The sequence below is a fragment of the Mesoplodon mirus genome (genome assembly GCF_964341445.2).
Source record: "Mesoplodon mirus genome assembly, chromosome: 17".
Taxonomy (NCBI): domain Eukaryota; kingdom Metazoa; phylum Chordata; class Mammalia; order Artiodactyla; family Ziphiidae; genus Mesoplodon; species Mesoplodon mirus.
This window is the reverse complement of record NC_138993.1, coordinates 59,139,318-59,157,929: the sequence shown is the minus strand read 5'-3', so window position 1 is coordinate 59,157,929 and position 18,612 is coordinate 59,139,318.

Here is an 18,612-nt window from a genome sequence, read left to right as displayed (position 1 = left end):
AAATTGGTAGGGATTGCACTGAATCTGTAGATTGCTTTGGGTAGTATAGTCATTTTCACAATATTGATTCTTCCAATCCAAGAACATGGTATAATCTCTCCATCTGTTTGTGTCATCTTTGATTTCTTTCATCAGTGTGTTACAGTTTTCTGAGTACAGGTCTTTACCTCCTTAGGTAGGTTTATTCCTAGGAATTTTATTCTTTATGTTGCAATGGTGAATGGGATTGTTTCCTTAATTTCTCTTTCTGATCTTTCATTGTTAGCGTATAGGAATGCAAGAGATTTCTGTGCATTAATTTTGTATCTTGCAACTTTACCAAATTCATTGATTAGCTCTAGTAGTTTTCTGGTGGCATATGTATAGGAATATGTCATTTGCAAACAGTGACAGTTTTACATCTTCTTTTCCAATTTGTATTCCTTTTACTTCTTTTTCTTCTGATTGCCGTGGCTAGGGCTTCCAAAACTATGTTCAATAATAGTGGTGAGAGTGGACATCCTTGTCTTGTCCCTGATCTTAGAGGAAATGCTTTCAGTTTTTCACCATTGAGAATGATGTTTGCTGTGGGTGTATCGTATATGGGCTTTATTATGTTGAGGTAGGTTCCCTCTATGCCCACTTTCTGGAGAGTTGTTATCATAAATCATGTTGAATTTTGTCAAAAGCTTTTTCTGCATCTATTGAGATAATCATATGGTTTTTATTCTTCAATTTGTTAATATGGTGTATCACGTTGATTGATTTATGTATACCGAGGAATTCTTGCATCCCTGGGATAAATCCCACTTAGTCAGGGTGTATGATCCTTTTAATGTGTTGCTGGATTCTGTTTGCTAGTATTTTGTTGAGGATTTTTGCATCTATATTCATCAGTGTTATTGGTCTGTAATTTTCTTTTTTTTAGTATCTTTGTCTGGTTTTGCTATCAGCGTGATGGTGGCCTCGTAGAATGAGTCTGGGAGTGTTCCTTACTCTGCAATTTTCTGGAAGAGTTTGAGAAGGATGGGTGTTAGCTCTTCTCTAAATGTTTGATAGAATTCACCTGTGAAGCCATCTGGTCCTGGACTTTTGTTCGTTGGAAAATTTTTAATCCCAGCTTCAATTTCATTACCTGTGATTGGTCTGTTCATATTTTCTATTTCTTCCTGGTTCAGTCTTAGAAGCTTATGCCTTTCTAAGAATTTGTCCATTTCTTCCAGATTGTCCATTTTATTGGCACAGAGTTGCTTGTAGTAGTCTCTTAGGATGCTTTGTATTTCTGCAGTGTCCACTGTGATTTCTCCTTTTTCATTTCTAATTTTATTAATTTGAGTCCTCTCCCTCTTTTTCTTGATGAGTCTGGCTAAAGGTTTATCAATTTTGTTTATCTTCTCAAGAATCAGCTTTTAGTTTTATTGATCTTTTCTATTGTTTTGTTTGTTTCTATTTCATTTATTTCTGCTCTGATCCTTATGATTTCTTTCCTTCTACTAACTTTGGGTTTTGTTTGTTCTTCTTTCTCTAGTTTATTTAGGTGTAAGGGTAGATTATTTATTTGAGATTTTTCTTGTTTCTTGAGGTAGGATTGTATTGCTATCAACTTCCTTCTTAGAACTGCTTTTGCTGAATCCCATAGGCTTTGGATCATCGTGTTTTCATTGTCATTTGTCTCTAGGTATTTTTTGATTTCCTCTTTGATTTCTTCAGCGATCCCGTGGTTATTTAGTAATGTATTGTTTAGCCTCCATGTGTTTGTGTTTTTTTACGTTTTTTCCCCTATATTTGATTTCTAATCTCATAGTGCTGTGCTTGGAATAGATGCTTGATATGATTTCAACTTTCATAAATTTACCAAGGCTTGATTTGTGACCCATGATGTGATCCATCCTGGAGAATGTTCCGTGCACATTTGAGAAGAAAGTGTAATCTGTTGTTTTTGGATGGAATGTCCTATAAATATCAATTAAATCTATCTGGTCTATTGTGTCATTTAAAGCTTCTGTTTCCTTATTTATTTTCATTTTGGATGATCTGTCCATTGGTGTAAGTGAGGTGTTAAAGTCCCCCACTATTATTGTGTTACTGTTGATTTCCTCTTTTATAGCTGTTAGCAGTTGCCTTATGTATTGAGGTGTTCCTATGTTGGGTGCATATATATTTATAATTGTTATATCTTCTTCTTGGATTGATCCCTTGATCATTATGTAGTGTCCTTCCTTGTCTCTTGTAACATTCTTTATTATAAAGTCTATTTTATCTCTAGCTTTCTTTTGATTTCCATTTGCATGGAATATCGTTTTCCATCCCCTCACTTTCAGTCTGTATGTGTCCCTAGGTCTGAAGTGGTTCTCCTGTAGACAGCATATATATGGGGTTTGTTTCTGTATCTATGCAGTAAGCCTGTGTCTTTTGGTTGGAGCATTTAGTCCATTCACATTTAAGGTAATTATCAATATGTATGTTTCTATTACCATTTTCTTAATTGTTTTGGGTTTGTTTTTGTAGGTCCTTTTCTTCTCTTGTGTTTCCCATGTAGAGAATTTCCTTTAGCATTTGTTGTAGAGCTGGTTTGTTGGTGCTGCATTCTCTTAGCTTTTGCTTGTCTGTAAAGCTCTTGATTTCTCTGTCGAATCTGAATGAGATCCTTGGCGGGTAGAGTAATCTTGGTTGTGGGTTCTTTCTTGTTATCACTTTAAATATATTGTGCCCCTCCCTTCTGGCTTAAAATGTTTCTGCTGAGAAATCAGCTGTTAACCTTATGGGAGTTCCCTTGTATATTATTTGTCATTTTCCCCTTGTTGCTTTTAATAATTTTTCTTTGTCTTTAATTTTTCAATTTGATTAGTATGTGTCTCTGCATGTTTCTCCTTGGGTTTATCCTGCCTGGGTCGATATCTCTGCATTTCCTGGACTTGGGTGGCTATTTCTTTTCCCATGTTAGGGAAGTTTTGACTATAATCTCTTCAAATATTTTCTCAGGTTCTTTCTCTCTCTCTTCTCCTTCTGTGACAGCTATAATGCAATTGTTGGTGCATTTGATGTTGTTCTAGAGATATCTCAGGCTGTCTTCAATTCTTTTCATTCTTTTTTCTTTATTCTGTTCCACCGCAGTGAATTCCACCTCTGTCTTCCAGGTCACATATCCGTTCTTCTGCCTCAGTTATTCTGCTATTGATTCCTTCTAGTGTAGTTTTCATTTCAGTTATTGTATCGTTCATCTCTGCTTGTTTTTTCTTTAATTCTTCTAGGTCTTTGTTAAACATTTCTTGCATCTTCTCGATCTTTGCCTCCATTCTTTTTTCGAGGTCCTGGATCATCTTCACTATCATTACTCTGAATTCTTATTCTGGACGGTTGCCTATCTCCACTTCATTTAGTTGTTTTTCAGGGGTTTTATCTTGTTCCTTCATCTGGTACATGGCCCTCTGGCTTTTCATATTGTCTGTCTTTCTGTGAATGTGGTTTTCATTCCACAGGCTGCAGGATTGTAGTTCCTCTTGCTTCTGCTATCTGCTCTCTGGTCAACTAGGTTATTTTAAACATGCTCAAAATATATTGTCCTCTCTACTTTTTTTTAAAAAGAAAAAAGTTTGTAAAATCATGTTATGTACTTTTCCACATCACACTTATATATTGTATATCCTAATGTAGTCTCTATTCCCATAACTCCACTGAAAAACTCCCAAGTTCACCAATGCACTCCTTTATGGTCTGTTCAATGAACATTTTGAAAGAACTCATCAGATACTTCCAACAGAACTGAATATCCTCTACTTGGCTTTTAAAACACAATACCATCTAGGCTTACTTTTAACGCTGCCGAAGTTTGCTGACCCTCTCTTGCAGAATAAGATTGTCTTTAAATATTGGAGTTGCTCAATGCTCAAACTATATGATATCCTTAGGGATTTTACCACACAGCGTTCGCCTGGGCCTGTCTGCATCATCCCCACGGTTTTTAGGGGAAAAAGAACCAATGCAAAGAGGAAGTTCATGCCCACTGTGGGGCCCCAGGTAATCTATCCCCCATCTCTGACTGAGGAGTCTCTGGTCATCTGTATGTATGAAACTGTGACCATCTGTGGTACTATAATTTATAGTACAAATTATGTATTTGTGTATGGTGTTAGAGAATGTTCTTTTTTTAACTTTTTATTTTATATTGGAGTATAGTTGATTAACAATGCTGTGTTAGTTTCAGGTGTCCAGCAAAGTGACTCAGTTATACATATATGTGTACCTATTCTTTTTCAAATTATTTTCCCATTTAGGTTGTTGCATAATATTGAACAGAGGTCCCTGTGCTATACAGTAGGTCCTTATTCTTTTACATGTAGCTGTCCAGTATTCCCAGCACTACCATATGATCTAAAAATCCCACTCCTGGGCATATATCAAGAAAAACCCATGATTTGAAAAGATACATGCACCCCAATGTTCATTGCAGCACTGTTTACAATAGCCAAGAAGCAACCTAAATGTCCATCGACAGAGGAATGGATAAAGAAGATGTGGTACATATATACAATGGAACATTACTCAGCCATAAAAAAGAATGAAATAATGCCATTTGCAGCAACATGGATGGACCTAGAGATTATCATACTAAGTGAAGTAAGTCAGACAGAGAAAGACAAATATCATGTTATCACATATATGTGGAATCTAAAAAAATGATATAAATGAACTTATTTACAGAACAGAAACAGACTCACAGACTTCAAAAACAAACTTATGGTTATTAAAGAGGGAAGATGCGGGGGAGAGATAAATTAGGAGGTTGGGATTAATATATACACACTATTATATATAGAATAGATAATCAACAAGGACCTACTGTACAGCACAGGGAATTCTACTTGGTATTCTGTAATAACCTATATGGGAAAAGAATCTGAAAAGAATGGGTATAAGTATATGTATAACTGAATCACTTTGCTGTACAGTAGAAACTAACACAACATTGTAAATAACTATACTCTGATATAAAATAAAAATTAAATTTAAAAAATATAGTGAAATATGTGTTTATTTGGTTTTTATCCCCATTCCTGGCACAGATCTCCTAAAACCCTTGGAATTTCCTAAGTCATAAGAGCAATAAAATGTCTTTTGTAATTTATAAGGAGTCCACTTTTGAACCACACCTGATTTTGTTAATAAGGTGACTTTTGGAAAGCCCCTAAGGATGGAGGCTGGTTGCCGTGGGAACCAATCATGTGATTAGAGGATTGGATCTTTCAGTCCCACCCCTTCACCTTCAGGGAGAGGAGAGTGGCTGAAGGTTCATTTACCAATGCTTCATTATTTATTCAATCATGCCTACATAATGAAGCCTCTACAAAAACCCAAAAGGACAGATGTGGAGAGCTTTTAAGTTGCAGATTGGGGGAGAGTGGTGCACCCAGAGAGAGCATGGAAGCTCTGCGCCCCTTCTCACATATATCTTACCCTATGCATCTCTCATCTGGCTGTTCCTGATTTAAATTCTCTTATAATAACCAGTAATCTAGTCAGTAAACTATTTTCCTGAAATCTGTGAGCCTCTCTAGCGAATTAATTGACCCAGAGGAGGGGGTCATGGAACTTCTGATTTATAACCAATTGATCAGAAGCACAGGTGACAGCCTGGACTAGCAATTGACATCTGAAGGGGGTGGGGACAGTCTTGTGGGACTGAGCCCTTAACCTGTAGGATATGATGCTAACTACAGGTAGACAGTGTCAGAATTGAGTTGAACTGTAGGACACCAAGCTGCTGTCCCAGAATTGCTTGGTGTGGTGAACCCCTCACACACTTGGTGATAAGTTCGTAACTGAAGTAAGTTTTGAGAGTTGAGAAGACACACAGGGAGTGTTTTTGCCTTATACGGTCTTACATATTAGTCTGCAAGTAGGGTAAAATCTCAGATACCTTAGAGTCATTGACAAAAATACAACTAATAACTGGCATGACCTCTTGGAACATAGACCTGGAGAGTTTGACCTATCTGTAACTGTTTTAACGAGTCTTCATATCTATATGAAGAAAAAAATACATATACACACACACACATATACACACACACATTAGAATAACAAATATTACTTGATTTTGAAGGTAGACTGAAGTAAGGAACACAATTATTTTTGGCATAGAAATATTTCTAGGGCCTTAACATCCTAATTAAACATAGGAAATAATTTTAATTGCATATTCAGGTATATTTAATTTGCAAAGAATGTTTGTTTTAAATATTGTCTTGAAACTAAAAGTAACTGATTAAAAAGCAGAGTAGACAAACAATGTTACTTCCAAAAATGCACATAATTTTATTTAATAGTCAGAGGAAACCTTTCCTTTTACCAACTTATCAATGCTCATTGAGCTGAGGATGTATATCATAAACAATAATGAAATTGATAATTTTGCACAATGAATAGTCAGTTGTATTACATTTATAGAATAAGAAATAATTTAAAGTAATATTTCCTAGCACGAATATGGGTTTGGAAGAATCGGTCTTAGTCAAATAAGTCTGAACCACCTGATTGGTGGTCAGACGGATCTGTGTTTATGCGTATACCTCTTCATCTACACACACAGGCTGGAGGTTCCTTTTTTTTTTTTTTTGTCTTCTTTACCCTGTCCTACTGTTATGCATGTTACATTGATAAAAACAAAGCATGCTTGTTTAAACTTCCATTGATTTTTAAATCAACACTGATTTTGAACAGAGCTACCCTCTCAAGCTTCAATTTAATTTATATTGATTTTTTTGACTTTGTGAGGTACAGCAACCTGTACCTTTCTTATTATAGGCCAAAACCATTAAATGTATTTGATATAATACTATAATTTACAATTTAATTACAAACAATTTTTGATTTCCCAAATTAATTCTTACCATTTAGGTAAAATTATATTTTAGACAATTTGAAAGTATTTATAAGTATTTTAATGTTATTATGGGCACTGAACTTCTTCAGGAAGGGAGCCTGGCAGTCTGGCATTTAAAAGGGATATTGGACTAAATAGAAACCCTATGAAGTTATGGGTTTAAATTAAACCATTTTCAAGGATTATGTTTTTGGAAACTTTTTTTTTTTCCTTAAAGGTCTAATTCGTAACTGATAATAAAAAAATACCATTGAAAATGTATTCCATTGCCCTCCACACATTTGAAAAACCCAGATCCAGTTACATACAGGATTTCTACTTTATTGCTTAACATGTCTTGGATTACCAATATAAATAGCTGGGACCAAGGATATGTTGCTAGTAAAAATACTTATTAAATTATTTTCATAACATTTTATTTCATCTATTAATTGAGAGATTGGGATTGACATATACACACTACTATGTTTAAAACAGATAATTAATGAGAACCTACAGTATAGCACAGTGAACTCTACTCAGTGCTCTGTGGTGACCTAAATGGGAAGGAAATCCAAAAAAGAGGGGATATATGTATATGTATAGCTGATTCACTTTGCTGTATGGCAAAAACTAACACAACATTTCAAAGCAACTATACTCCAACAAAAATTTTTAAAAAATTCCTTCTACGTGCGAGACAAATTTTTATAAATAGAATACTTAAAATAGTGTTTGTCTTCCTGGAATTTACAGTTCAGTAGTAGAGATTAATATAAAATAACCTTTTATTTTATTAAATAAAACAAAAATATAAATTTGTAAACTCAGTAAGTGTTGAGAGGGGAAAAAAAAGTTAAATAAATATAATGTAACTAATTTGGTTTAGATCATAGATTTAAGCTTAGATAGTCAAATACCAGAATAACCTGCATCACCTTGTAGCTGTATTGTCTCCTATCTTAAGCAGCTATTAATGAAGGAGAGAGGGATATTGATTCCAGACAGAGGAAATACATGGGATATCATTGTTTAGGGGGGTGTTTTTCCGTGTACATGATCATTATGTCTTTAAAGGTAAAGAATCACTTGGAAAAGATCAAAAGTGGATGATGGGAGACCAAATTAAGGATTCTCTTTGTAAATAATAAGTTAGGCAATGATAGTAGCTTCAATATGGGAAGTGGTGGTGAGGATGGAGGAAACTGATAGCAATAGATGGGTGTGTGTGTGTGTGCACATGTGTGTGCGTGCGCATGCACCCATGTCTGCAGGTATAAGTAAATGTATTAAAACAACACCAAAAAACTGATCAATTAGACCTAAAAGGTGATAGAAAAAAAATTTAATTCTGGGTTTGTCTAACTGACTGTTTAGTAGAGCTGGTAACTGAGGTGGAGTAAGAAGATAAACTGGGAGAGGGATGATTATAAATTTACTTTTGTAAATTTTTGGTTTGGATTTTTTCTTTTTAATATCCAAGGAGAGCTATGGGTCTACAATCCCTTATTTCAGTATTTAAAATTCAAAGTTCCTTGAAAATCAGATGATTTGTTCTCATAAATAAGTAGCAACTTGTTTGGCAATAAAGTGATCTAAACGAATATGAGGCTATATAATTTTTTAAATTAAGCACACTTAACATAAATATTTAAAAATTTGGGGTTGCTCCATGTACTGGTTATATTTTCCATAATACCCAATGTGTAGACCTATCTAAAATCTGAAAGTTGCTTAATTTTTAGGCTCAAGGAGCTCAAATGGTTTCAAATAAAATAAAGCAAAGATGACTATATGGTTCAGAAGCTTTACCAGGACAAGAAAAGCAAAGTGATGGCTCATAAACAATTATTATCATCCCTGAAACAAGGTGTATGGGGCATCATAGGGGAATGGTGACACCTGAACTTACATAGCAAAGGAATGAAGTCAGAAATAATATTTTTGGTATGTAAATTAGAGTATTAGTGTGTTCAGATTATAAAGTATTACTGAAGCATTTTTGCATAGGAGTTGTTGTATTTCCATTTCATATAGGTCCTCAATACCAAACCCCAAGTGGTACTTATTTTAAAATATTTTCTTTTTATATATAAAGATTTCTGGATTTTAAAAGTTGGGAAATCATTTTTTACAATAATTTTTGAAATTTGAGCATTTAAAAATGTATATATTGACATCTCAGTGGGTTCAATGGAATTTGGGGACCGCCATTATCATTAAATTTATAAAAATATTCATTATAATTTATTATTTGGTTTTCATAAAAATACTCATTTTTTTCAAAATGATAGGTGATACCATGACATATATCACCATTATTAATACAAGTACATAAATATTATTTGTAAATTTACAAATCTGTAGATTTGTAATGAGCCAGTTTCCAAAGAGGGCAAAGGTATTTGGCTGATGTCAGCATTCCTGGCAGGCAAAGCTGTACCCAGGGCTCTCACTGTACAGACTTCACTATGTGTGCCCTAGGTGTATTCTAGGCCCTTTTAGACTAACGAACATACATGGAATACGATATGGGAGTGGGGTTCACTCTCTCTCTTGGAATGTTCCTAGTAGCAAGTCCAGTTTGCCAGCTGAGGCTGCTCTCCTTTTCTCGAACTTGAACTTGGTGCATATGGGTGATCTAGGTGCACCCTGTCCTGTGGGAAAATGATGAATTTGGGCACTCACTGGTCTCTTCAACACTCTTGCTTATAATTATTTCTCAGGTCTGTACAAATAAAATAAGTTCCATACCTCCTCCTTCAAGTTTATTTTCATTCTATTAACCTCTCTGGAGCTTTTCCTAGCTAGCTTCCTGCATAATGCAAATTTAGCAGATGTAATAAAAAACAAGGGTGCTCTTATTCTCAATGTGGTTTGATGAATTTTCTAACAATTAACTAGATTATCAGTACAAATATACACATACATTCAAATATATTTATATATCCTCATTCTTACAGGAGACATGATTTAATGCCAGGTGAATGATTTATAATCTAGGTCATGGCACTTACTCTGTGTAGACTTTGTATGACTAGTTCATATTTCCCTCATTTTCACGTTTTGACTTCCGGCACTCCTTTTATGGATCAATAATCTGAGCAAGTATGTGCTCAAAATTAATCCTTAGAGTTAATATTAGCATTTATAGGCTATCAGACACTAGAAGGAGCTATCTGTGTTTTTTCATTTTACTTTAGAAACTATAATAATGTCTAGAATAGAGTAAGCATAAGGTAAAATTAATGACTGAATGAATAAAATCATATTTATAAGTATTACTTCTGAAATGTTTTCCTTTGGAGACTTGAAAATAAACAAATTGAATTACAGGTTAACAAAGGACTAAGCTAATTCAAAGTATCATATTAACTATTTTAAGCTTAGTGCATTCTATAAACTTGAAAACATGTCTGAATGATGTAATATAAAAAGTATCATTTAATGAACTATATTTATGAAGAATAGAGAAGAAAAATTTTAATCTACGTATGATATTTATTTCTAAGTTTTAAGTTATGAAAGACTTCAAGTAATGTTGGTTAAGAAAGTTTCAAAGAAAAAAGCATTACATCAAATAAGCAGCAGAAAGTGTATATGAACTTGGAAATCTGGACTAGAAAAATCTGAATTCAAGTATTTCTCTCTGACACTTATGCTCATACACCAGCATTGTGATGCGTAGGTTAAACAATTTCAGGTCAATAAATGAATATAGGCTTTAAAAGGTTTACAAAATTTAAAATAATGAAACATGTAGAAAATTACTAAACACGTGTTATACATAATGCTCTCATGTATTCATCAATTATGTGTATCAAAGTACTCCAAACTAGGCACTGTATTTGGAAAATAAAAACGTAAAGATAACATTTTATAGTGGTGATACTAACATGCAGAGTGGAGAGAGAGAGAGAGAGAGAGAGAGAGAGAGAGAGAGAGAGAGAGAGAGAAAGAAAGAAATGGAAAGTTCAACGGATACATAATAATACACTACGTTCAGAATAGTAAAAGAGGAATGGACAAAATGTTAGTTTGGGGCTTCCCTGGTGGCTCAGTGGTTGAGAGTCTGCCTGCCGATGCAGGGGACACGGGTTCGTGCCCCGGTCTGGGAAGATCCCACATGTCACAGAGCGGCTGGGCCCGTGAGCCATGGCCGCTGAGCCTGCGCATCCGGAGCCTGTGCTCCACAACGGGAGAGGCCACAACAGTGAGAGGCCCGCGTAAATGTTAGTTTGAATGGTGTTTTAAATGTAGAAAATATATGGAAGATCATTTCAAGCAAGAAAAATAAGGTACAAACATCATTTATGTTGGACAGTGTTTGCCAAAATCTCCAGAAAGACACATTCAGTTAATTACATGGAGTTAAGCTTATAAAGTTGCATGCTGAAAAGGTTAAAGGACACTGAAACTCAAAATGAGTAATAAAAATTTTTTCTGGCTCACTTTTTACGTTTAGCCAATTTGATATACCTAGAATTAATTGTGCTGTACAATGTGCAGTGCTCTTTGAACTTGACTTACTTTCTGATTGTGGCTTCATTGTCCGTAAATCATTTGATGTTTATTCTATTTTATTTATCTTTGATGCCACCAATTTCATATACTAATTTAATCTATGCCTTTGGATTTATTTGGGGACATTATATTTGCTCGTTGCTTAATAATGTATTTATGGACTAGAGACTAGACATGGTTCAATTACTGGTGTTTTACCATAAATTTAAATATCTGGAAGAGCATACTCCTCATTCTATTTTGTGGTTTCTCTGGGTATACATATTTGTTTAATTGATCATACAAATTTTAGGTTAATATTTTTAGTTCTGGGGAAAATTAACATAATTATATATGGGCCATGGTCATATTGAATTTAAAAGTGAATTTAAGATAGTTTGAAAATTTTATGATTTTGTGTTTCCCTAACATTTGTCTTTGCAATTGTTTAGGTCTTGTTTGCATGCACTACTTCTTTAAGAATGTTTGGAAATTCGTTTCATAGAGTTACTGCATATTATTGCATAATTTACTCATAAATATTTGATCTTTACTACTCAAGCAAATTAACCTTTTCATTTTATTCTCTAAGATATTTTTGTATTATATGTCAGATAGTGATTTTTGTAACAATTTTTATAAGTTATGTCTTAATGAATTCTATTATCTGTGTGGATTTCTTCTTTCTTTTCAGTTTATTTTATTGGATATTCTACATACAAGTAATTACATTTTTTCTTTAATGAATATTTATTGAGTAGTTAATATGTGCTGCATGCTTAGAGTATAAATCAGTAGACAAATTCATCAAAAAATCCATTCTTCATGGATTGTAGTTTCTAGTAATGCAATTTAATATGTAAAAAAGTGTTGTATAATTTTAGATAAACAAAATATGTGTTCACTATGAAAAGATATGGCTGGGAATGACAAATCAATAATAGTGGTAATTCTTGGGAAAGACAGGAGGAAATCCAATAGAGGAGAACTATATATAAATTCATTTAATTATATTTATAGTATTTTATTTCTTGCAATAAGGGTATTTGGATATTATTTTTTTCTGTATACTCAAAGTGCAACCTCTTTACCATACTGTTCACATGTTTGAAAAACAGGCATCAGAATGAAGAATTAAATGACTTTATCCAAGGATTGTGTTTTGGAAAGTATGCAGTAGTCATATACATATAAAATCTGATCAATTATTTTTCCTATTGTTCAACAAATCCCTATTAAGCTTTAATACTAATAAAAATTATAAGTTTCAGAAGTAATTGGTTATATATGTGCATATATATAACTTTTCTAGCATATATTAATTTTTACTTTCATTTCATTTCAAAGAGGTAAAAAGCAAGATAACTTAAGTATCTTCTAAGCAACTAATATAAAATCACTGAATCAAAATGGTTCCTTCTTTTTTTTATATATATTTTTAACATTATTTATTTATTCATTTTTGGTTGTGCTGGGTCTTCACTGCTGCACAGGGGCTCTCTCTAGCTGTGGTGAGGGGGGGAGCTACTCTTTGTTGCAGTGCGTGGGCTACTCATTGCTGTGGCTTCTCTTGTTGTGGAGCACGAGCTCTAGGCGTGCGGGTTTCAGTAGTTGTGGCTTGTAGGCTCAGTAGTTGTGGTTTGCGGGGTCTAGAGCGCAGGCTCAGTAGTTGTGGCACACGGGCTTAGTTGCTCCGTGGCATGTGGGATCTTCCCGGACCAGTGATCAAACCCGTGTCCCCTGCACTGGCGGGCAGATTCTTAACCACTGAGCCACCAGGGAAGTCCCAAAATAGTTCCTTCTTTTAATGAATAAAAGTGTATACATTAAGATACAATTACTACATATTTATTCAAATTTGAACTCAATGCAATTAAACACCATAAAGATTTATCAGAATTATGTGGAGTATATTTTATTTAGATAATACATTTCTAAATTGATATTGTTTTATCAATTTTTGGATAATTTAACTTAGAGAAAAAATTATAAATATGTGTGCAATTTGTTTTTCAATTGAACATATTAAATATGCTTTATTGGCCTAGGAAGAACAATTTGGTAGCCAGGCAAATATTTTCACTCCCTATTTCTGAAATTCTTCTACAAAGAATGCAAACACTAATGTTTATATTTTATCCTTTATATAGTGGTATATTTTTTGAAATATAGCATTTATTACCTCACCACAAACCGAAGAATGAATATTATGATGATAAGCACTCCCTCATGTAAAATAAAATTCCCATACAGAATTTAAGACAGAATGAGACATAAAACAGCTCTTGATTAACAAGTCAGGATCCCAGGGTCCCAGTTTATTTATCCAGCCACATGCTGTAGTTAAGGTTGTTGATGTTCATATGCGAAGAGTATACTCCATGCCACAAGGCCTGAGCTTGGCTGGGCCACAATAGCCATAAAATCCTGTTTATGAGCATAAAACTGGCACAGAGTGTGTACTTAAAGGAGAGGAGGTGGTCTATTTAGTGGCTCTCTTCTGTGCCCATATCATAATTTCTGCTTTCTAAACGTTAATTCTTTAATCAAAAGGAAAAGCAAGATGAAATAATACAAGAGAAAGACTATTGATGGAAAGAGAGAACATTTCCTATGCTGTGTGTGTGTGTGTGTGCATGCGTGTATTCCTCCCACCATACACCTCCTTCCCAAAACCTATCCTATGTATGTCATTGCAAACCCATTTTCCCCTACCTTTTAGAATGATAGAGCCAATGATGGTGGAGTTTCCTCCTTCTGCAGGACAAAATTCCTCTGCAACTTTTTCCTTCTAATTTTAAACCCAATGGATTACTTATACTTATTTTCCATCATGATGGATTAATTAGAAATATGATGTGGATTACCACCCTTGTATCCCTTAGCTCTTTTAAGGATGGCACTCATCTCAACCTCCCCCTCTCTCACCCCTTCCTTGAGGTGATATGTTGTTATTTCTGACTTAGTATCTTGGCTGGTGGGGAGGTGGTTTCAGAGGCTTCTGCTTGAGCTTTCCCACTGCTATTGCTCTTACCCCACATACCAACTGAACATGGGGGTTGCATCAACTGTCAAGTATTGTGATCCCTTATGATTGGCACTTGTAAGACCTGAGTGAGGTCTCTATCACCTGGCTTCTACATGTTCATACTGTAAGATGGTAGTATCAGGTTTCTCTCTGTTATAGCGGGAGGTTACAGATACACCAGGAAGAAGGATTTAATGATCCATGCAGTAATGGATTAGAGCTGGAGACATCAGGATGATGGTAATATGGATGGGATTCTAGAAGAGTAAAAGGACATTAGGTGAAAACTAAGGAAATATGAAGAAAGTGTGGACTTAGCTAATAATGTATCAATATTAGTTCATTAGTTGTGACACATGGGCCAGGATAATTTTAGGTATAAATAATATGGGAAACTGCGTGTGTGGTATATGGGAAATATCTGTACTACATCTGTAATAGTTATATAAGCTTACAGTTATTCTAAATTTTTTAAAGTTTATAAAAACATAGATAGCATCCTTTGAATGCTTACTCTGTGTCATACACTTTAAAATTCAATTCCCCAAAATGTGAATAATAAAAACTACCTAATGAACTTATCGTGAGGCATCAATGACCAATGTACATAAAGACCCTGAGATATATGGGAGGAGCCCAGGAAAAATATGGATGTTTTTCACTAATTATATTACTGAAACGTCACAGGAAGGTTTTGCTAATACTTGTTATGCCATTTATTAATCATCACAGGGAAAATTTAAGTGCCAAAGGATTGGCTAAAATATGATATTCTCAGAGGTAACACAACATAGTAACATGTTCATTTATTTCAAACACTAACAATATTTGGCAAGTTCAATATATTTAATTACTTTGCTTATTACCTCTTCTGTGAGTGACATAAAGAAAAATAATGTCTCCTTGCCTTTTGAGGTCTCACATGGAAAGACATTTAGGAGGTATATGTTAAAATAATAAGAACCTAGACATTTCCCACTGCTCAATATGGCTCTGGTTGACAATATAATACATACTTGCAATAATACTTCTGAAGAAGTATAATAGATAACTTCTTTCCTTTTCTTCATTGATTGGCAGGTACAGACTTTTCCTATTATTTTTGTAGTGTCCTGAATTTCAGCATTTCTTCTATTTGTGTAACAAAAGTCCATATTTTCCTGGACTAGTCTAACCAAACAGTGGGATTCCTGGAAAATCATCATACATTTATGAAACCCAGTTAAAATTATTTCCTTTTTATATTTTGGGTGGAGATGGCTTTTAAAAAAGTCATTGCTGCAATTCTGCAAGCCTTCTCCACTATGTACCTTTGCTCTCCCACCTACAAGTCCCTTCCTGAATGACAGTCAAGCTCTTTTCCATCACAGATCTCTGACACTCTTCACCCTTGATTACTGATAAATCGCCTTCTGCATTCTGATAATCTGCCCCAAGTTTCTAATATGTTCTTGAATAAAAAATAATAAATGTAATAATTCTTCCAAATCAATTTATTATTTATTGCAACTTCTGTGGATTTATATCATAGAAATAGAAGTTCTAGTACAAATATACAAGATTTCTGCTACAATATGGTTCCTACTAGCAAAAATTTAAAACTGCCTGGAAAAAAAGGGGAAAAATCATCAACAGTGAAAAATATGCATAAATAATCAACATCATTTAAGATTTTAAAGCAAATTAAGGGAGTTCTACTACTGGATAGGAAGGAAATTCAAGACGTGTTTTACAGTAATATATGCAAAGTGAACATTCAGTTTTATAAAAATGATCATAGATAAAAATATATGTAAATATTTTTATGAATATATGTTCATGTGTGTATTTATTTGATTATATGAGCATGGATAAAAATATACTGAGAAGGCAGAGAAAGCAACTATGTGTAGAAAGAGTGAGAAGGAGCAGAAAAGAGTAGATGAAGAGAGAAATCAAGTGGATAAAGAAAAAATGAGGCTATTAAAGTCACATGCATGGTATGTTTACATTTATGATTTGTTACATGTATTTGAGAGTGTATTCATAAAGAGGCCTTTATTTATTTTTACTAGTTTTTTTTAACATCTTTATTGGAGTATAATTGCTTTACAATGGTGTGTCAGTTTCTGAGTTGTAACAAAGTGAATGAGCTATACATGTACATATATCCCCCATCTCCTCCCTCTTGAGCCTCCCTCCCACCCTCCCTATCCCACCCCTCTACATGGTCACAAAGCATGGAGCTGATCTCCCTGTGCTATGCAGCAGCTTCCCACCAGCCATCCATTTTACAATTTGTAGCGTATATACGTCAGTGCTACTCTCTCACTTTGTCCCAGCTCCCCGTTTCCCATGTGTCCTCAAGTCCATTCTCTATGTCTGCGTCTTTAGTTTTTTTTTTCTTTTGCTGCACTACGCAGCCTGCAGGATCTCAGACCAGTAGACTTGATAGATATATTCAGAACATTCTACCCAAAGGCAGCACAATACACATTCTTTTCAAATGCACATGGAATATTCTTCAGGATAGAACACATGCTAGATCACAAAACAAGTTTCAATAATTTAAGAAGACTGAAATCATATCAAGCATCTTTTTTGACCACAATGATATGAAACTAGAAATCAATTAAAAGAATAAAAGTGGAAGAAAGACAAACACATGGAGACTAAACAACATGCTACTAAACAATCAATGGGTCAAAAAATAAATCAAAGAGGAAATCAAATGAGACAAATGAAAAAGGAAACGCAGCTTTCCAAAATCTATGGATTGCAGCAAAGCAATTCTAAGAAGGAAGTTCACAGTGATACAGGTTGACCTCAAGAAACAAGAAATATTTCAAATAAACAGTCTAACTTTACAATAAAGGAATGACAAAAAAAGAACAAAGCCCAAAGCTAGTAGAAAGAAGGAGTTAGTAGTTAATAATGATCAAAGAGAAAATAAATGAAATAGACACACACACAAAAAAGTAGAAAAAAATCAATGAAGATAAAAGCTGGTTCTTTGAAAAGACAAACAAAATTGACACACCTTCAGCCAGACTCATCAAGAAAAAAAAGAGTGGGCCTCCCAAAATAAAATAAGAAATGAAAAATAAGTTACAACCAACACCACAGAAGTACAAAAGATCATAAGAAATTACTGTAACAATTATATACAAATTGGCCAACCTAAAAGAAATGGATACATTTCTAGAAATATTCAATCCCAAGACTGAATCAGGAATACATCCAGAATATGAACAGACCAATTACCATTACTGAAACTGAATCAGTTATTTATTTATTTATTTTATTATTATTGTTATTATTTTTTTTGTGGTACGCAGGCCTCTCACTGTTGTGGCCTCTCCCGTTGCAGAGAACAGGCTCCGGATGCACAGGCTCAGCGGCCATGGCTCACGGGCCCAGCCGCTCCGTGGCATGTGGGATCTTCCCAGACCGGGGCACAAACCTGTGTCCCCTGCATCGGCAGGCAGACTCTCAACCACTGCGCCACCAGGGAAGCCCATGAATCAGTTATTTAAAAAAGAAAAGCTCCCAACAAACAAGAGTCCAGGATGAGACAGCTCTGTAGGTAAATTTTACCAAACATTTAAGGAAGAATGAATATCTATTCTTATCAACTATTCAAAAAATTTGAAGAGAAAAGAATACTTCTAAACTCCTTCTGTGAGGCCAATTTCACCCTGATACCAAAACAAGACAAAGATACCACAAAAAATAAAATTACAGACCAACAGCCCTGATGAATTTAGATGCAAAAACTCTCAATAAAATATGAGCAAACTGAATTCAACAATAAGTTAAAAGGATCATACCTCATGATCAAGTGGGATTCATTCCAGGGATGCAAGTATGATTCAATATCTGCAAGTCAGTCAACATGATATGCCATATAAACAAAGTAAAAGATAAAAATCACACGATCTTTTCAATAGATGCGGATAAAGCTTTTGACAAAATTCAGCATCCATTCATAAAAACTCTCAACAAATTTGGTATAGAGGGAACATACCACAACATAATAAAGTCCATTTACGACAAACACACAATTAACTATATATAGAAAACCCTAAAGTCTCCACCAAAAAATTTAGAACTACCAAATGAATTCAGTAAAGTTGCAGGGTACAAAATTAACATACAAAATATGTTGCATTACTATACACCTATAATGAACTATCAGAAACAGAAATGAAGATAATAATCCCATTTACAATTGCTTCAAAGGAATAAAATACCTAGAAAT